The sequence below is a fragment of the Arachis ipaensis genome, chromosome B7, assembly GCF_059453495.1.
Source record: "Arachis ipaensis isolate K30076 ecotype BB chromosome B7, ASM5945349v1, whole genome shotgun sequence".
NCBI classification, from domain to species: Eukaryota; Viridiplantae; Streptophyta; class Magnoliopsida; order Fabales; family Fabaceae; genus Arachis; species Arachis ipaensis.
Genome location: NC_142442.1, coordinates 126,459,966 through 126,465,299, shown reverse-complemented (window position 1 = coordinate 126,465,299; position 5,334 = coordinate 126,459,966). Strand labels below are relative to the sequence as shown.

At 37.3% G+C, this 5,334-nt stretch overlaps 1 non-coding gene across 1 annotated transcript; it reads right to left on the bottom strand.

Annotated features, from left to right (window-relative positions):
- Positions 1-1,884: 1,884 nt before the first annotated feature.
- On the bottom strand, positions 1,885-1,992 carry LOC148554053 (small nucleolar RNA R71). The gene has a single exon (XR_015893038.1). It is a non-coding gene; the product is annotated as a small nucleolar RNA R71 (small nucleolar RNA).
- Between the last annotated feature and the right edge of the window lie 3,342 nt (positions 1,993-5,334).

Genomic DNA, 5,334 nt, shown 5'->3' with positions numbered 1-5,334 from the left:
CAAAAATATTTTTGTGTTTCTTGTTTGAGTCTTGAGTCATGTTATAAGTTTGGTGTTAATTGCATACTCATCTTGCATTTTTTGAAAATTTTCATGCATTCATAGTGTTCTTCATGATCTTCAAGTTGTTCTTGGTAAGTCTTCTTGTTTGATCTTTGTATTTGCATGTTTTGTGTCTTTTCTTATTTTTCATATGCATTCTTGAATTCTTAGTGTCTAAGCATTAAAGAATTCTAAGTTTGGTGTCTTGCATGTTTTCTTTGCATTAAAAATTTTTCAAAAATGTGTTCTTGATGTTCATCATGATCTTCATAGTGTTCTTGGTGTTTATCTTCACATTCATAGTATTCTTGCATGCATTCATTGTTTTGATCCATAACTTTCATGCATTGCATCAATTTTCTTGTTTTTCTCTCTCATCATAAAAATTCAAAAATAAAAAAAATATCTTTCCCTTTTTCTCTCTCATAAATTCGAAAATTAGATTTGACTTTTTCAAAAAATTTTAAAATCTAGTTGTTTTCATGAGTCAAATCAAATTTTCAATTTAAAAATCATATCTTTTTCAAAAATCTTTTTCAAAAATCAAATCTTTTTCATTTTTCTTAGTTATTTTCGAAAATTTCAAAAATATTTTTCAAAAATCTTTTTCTTATTTTTATATCAAATTTTCGAAAATAACAATAACAATTAATGTTTTGATTCAAAAATTTCAAGTTTGTTACTTGCTTGTTAAGAAAGATTCAAACTTTAAGTTCTAGAATCATATCTTGTGATTTTAAAAATCAAATCTTTTTCAAAACTAATTTCAATCATATCTCTTCAAAAATATCTTCTTATCTTATCTTTTTCAAAACTTTGATTTTAAAATATCTTTTCTAACTTCTTATCTTCATATCTTTTCAAAATTGATTTTCAAATTTGTTTCAACTAACTAACTAACTTTTTGTTTGTTTATTATCTTTTTCAAAACTACCTAACTAACTCTCTCTCTAATTTTCGAAAATATCTCCCTCTTTTTCAAAAATTTCTTTTTAAATTAACTAATTATTTTAATTTTTAATTTTGATTTTCGAAAATTTCTAACCTTTTTCAAAAATTATTTTTGAAAATCACTAACTCTTTTTCAAAAATATTTTTCGAAAATTCTTCTCCCTCATCTCCTTCTAATTATTTATTCATCTACTAATACTTCTCCTCATCTCACATCTCTGCTCTCCTCACCCTTGTGTTCCCTTACATTACATTCTTTGTCCCCTTCCTTTCTTCCACTTACATAAGGACCTCTATACTGTGGTATAAAGGATCCCTGTTATTATTATTATTTTTCTGTGCCCTCTCCTTTGTCATATGAGCAGGAGCAAGGACAAGAACATTCTTGTTGAAGCAGATTCAGAACCTGAAAGGACTCTGAAGAGAAAACTAAGAGAAGCTAAACTACAACAATCCAGAGATAACCTTTCAGAAATTTTCGAACAGGAAGAGGAGATGGCAGCCGAAAATAATAATAATGCAAGGAGGATGCTTGGTGACTTTACTGCACCTAATTCCAATTTACATGGAAGAAGCATCTCCATCCCTACCATTGGAGCAAACAATTTTGAGCTGAAACCTCAGCTAGTTTCTCTGATGCAGCAGAACTGCAAGTTTCATGGACTTCCATCTGAAGATCCTTTTCAGTTCTTAACTGAATTCTTGCAGATCTGTGATACTGTTAAGACTAATGGAGTAAATCCTGAAGTCTACAGGCTCATGCTTTTCCCTTTTGCTGTAAGAGACAGAGCTAGAATATGGTTGGACTCTCAACCTAAAGATAGCCTGAACTCTTGGGATAAGCTGGTCACGGCTTTCTTAGCCAAGTTCTTTCCTCCTCAAAAGCTGAGCAAGCTTAGAGTGGATGTTCAAACCTTCAAACAAAAAGATGGTGAATCCCTCTATGAAGCTTGGGAAAGATACAAACAGTTGACCAAAAAGTGTCCTTCTGACATGCTTTCAGAATGGACCATCCTGGATATATTCTATGATGGTTTATCTGAGCTATCAAAGATGTCATTGGACACTTCTGCAGGTGGATCCATTCACCTAAAGAAAACGCCTGCAGAAGCTCAAGAACTCATTGACATTGTTGCTAATAACCAGTTCATGTACACTTCTGAGAGGAATCATGTGAGTAATGGGACGCCTATGAAGAAGGGAGTTCTTGAAATTGATACTCTGAATGCCATATTGGCTCAGAATAAAATATTGACTCAGCAAGTCAATATGACTTCTCAGAGTCTGAATGGAATGCAAGCTGCATCCAACAGTACTCAAGAGGCATCTTCTGAAGAAGAAGTTTATGATCCTGAGAACCCTGCAATAGCAGAGGTGAATTACTTAGGTGAACCTTATGGAAACACCTATAACTCATCATGGAGAAATCATCCAAATTTCTCATGGAAGGATCAAAGGCCTCAACAAGGCTTTAATAATGGTGGAAGAAATAGGTTTAACAATGATAAACCTTTTCCATCATCCACTCAGCAACAGACAGAGAACTCTGAACAAAATACCTCTAATTTAGCAAACTTAGTCTCTGATCTATCTAAGGCCACTGTAAGTTTCATGAATGAAACAAGGTCTTCCATTAGAAATTTGGAAGCACAAGTGGGCCAGCTAAGTAAAAGGATTACTGAAATCCCTCCTAGTACTCTCCCAAGCAATACAGAAAAGAATCCAAAAGGAGAGTGCAAGGCCATTGACATAAGCACCATGGCCGAACCTGTAAGGGAAGGAGAGGACGTGAATCCCAAAGAGGAAGACCTCCTGGGACGTCCAGTGATCAATAAGGAGCTTCCCTCTGAGGAACCAAAGGACTCTGAGGCTCATCTAGAGACCATAGAGATTCCATTGAACCTCCTTATGCCATTCATGAGCTCTGATGAGTACTCCTCTTCTGAAGAGAATGAGGATGTTACTGAAGAGCAAGCTGCCAAGTTCCTTGGTGCAATCATGAAGCTGAATGCCAAATTATTTGGCATTGAAACTTGGGAAGATGAACCTCCCTTGTTCACCAATGAACTCAGTGATCTGGATCAACTGACATTGCCTCAGAAGAAACAGGATCCTGGAAAGTTCTTAATACCTTGTACCATAGGCACCATGAACTTTAGGGCTCTGTGTGACCTTGGTTCAGGAATAAACCTCATGCCCCTCTCTGTAATGGAGAAACTGGGAATCTATGAGGTGTAAACTGCTAAATTCTCATTAGAGATGACAGACAAATCAAGAAAACAAGCTTATGGACAAGTAGAGGATGTGTTAGTAAAGGTTGAAGGCCTTTACATCCCTACTGATTTCATAGTCTTGGATACTGGAAAGGAAGAGGATGAATCCATCATCCTAGGAAGACCTTTCCTAGCTACAGCAAGAGCTGTGATTGATGTTGACAAAGGTGAATTAGTCCTTCAATTGAATGGGGACTCCCTTGTGTTTAAAACTCAAGGTCATCCTTCTGTCAACATGGAGAGGAAGCATAAAAAGCTTCTCTCAAAACAGAGTCAACCAGAGCCCCCATAGTCAAATTCTAAGTTTGGTGTTGGGAGGCCACAATCAAACTCTAAGTTTGGTGTTGAACTTCCATATCCAAACTCTAAATTTGGTGTTGGAGAGTTTCAACAATGCTCTGAACACCTGTGAGGCTCCATGAGAGCCCACTGTCAAGCTATTGATATTAAAGAAGCGCTTGTTGGGAGGCAACCCAATTTTTATTTATCTAACTATATTTTTCTTAGTTATATGTCCTTATAGGTTCATGATCATGTGGAGTCACAAAACAAATATAAAAATTGAAAATGGAATCAAAAACAGCAGAAGAAAAATCACACCCTGGAGGAAGCACCTGTCTAGCGTTCAACGCCAGAACAGAGCATGGTTCTGGAGCTGAATGCCCAAAATGGGCAGTGTCTGGGCGCTGAACACCCAAAATGGGCAGCATCTGGGCGCTGGACACTAGAACTGCACCCTGGAGAGAAGCTGGCGTTGAACGCCCAGAACAAGCATGGTTCTGGCGTTCAACGCCAGAAATGGCCAACAAATGGGCGTTGAACGCCCAAAATGGGCACCAACCTGGCGCTGAACGCCCAGAGTTGTGTGCAAGGGCATTTTACATGCCTAATGGGTGTAGGGATGTAAATCCTTGACACCTCCGGATCTGTGGACACCACAGGATCACCTCAAGATCTGTGGACACCACAGGATCATCTCAAGATCTGTGAATCCCACAGGATCCCTACCCACCTCACCCTCTCTCTCTCCATTCATAGTCATCCCTTCTGTTTTCCATTCACCACTCACGTCCATACACACATCCCTCCATCTCCTCTATATCTTCTTCTTCTTCTTCTATTCTTTCTTCTTTTGCTCGAGGGCGAGCAACATTCTAAGTTTGGTGTGGTAAAAGCATAAGCTTTTTGTTTTTCCATAACCATTAATGGCACCTAAGGCCAGAGAAACCTCAAAGAGGAAAGGGAAGGCAAGTGCTTTCACCTCTGAGCCATAGGAGATGGAAAGATTCATCTCTAAAGCCCATCACTAAGAAAAGGATGGAGCAAACAAGAGAGCCCACTCATGGAGCTCAAGAAACATATGAGGAAGCTCACCATCAAGAGATCCCTGAGATACCTCAAGGGATGCACCTTCCTCCACAAAACTATTGGGAGCAAATCAACACCTCCCTAGGAGAATTAAGTGCCAACATGGGACAATTAAGGGTGGAACATCAAGAGCACTCCATCATGCTTCATGAAATAAGAGAAGATCAAAAAGCAATGAGGGAGGAGCAACAAAGACAAGGAAGAGACATAGAAGAGCTCAAGGACATCATTGGTTCCTCAAGAAGGAAACGCCACCATCACTAAGGTAGATTCATTCCTTGTTCTTATTTCTTCTGTTTTTCGTTTTCTATGTTATGTGCTTATCTATGTTTGGGTCTTTATTACATGATCATTAGTAGTTAGTAACTTTGTCTTAAAGTTATGGATGTCCTATAAATCCATCACCTCTCTTAAATAAAAAATGTTTTAATTCAAAAGAACAAGAAGTACATAAGTTTCGAATTTATCCTTGAACTTAGCTTAATTATATTGATGTGGTGACAGTACTTCTTGTTTTCTGAATGAATGCTTGAACAGTGCATATGTCTTTTGAAGTTGTTGTTTAAGAATGTTAAATATGTTGGCTCTTGAAAGAATGATGACAAGGAGACATGTTATTTGATAATCTGAAAAATCATAAAAATGATTCTTGAAGCAAGAAAAAGCAGCAAAGAACAAAGCTTGCAGAAAAAAAAATAGA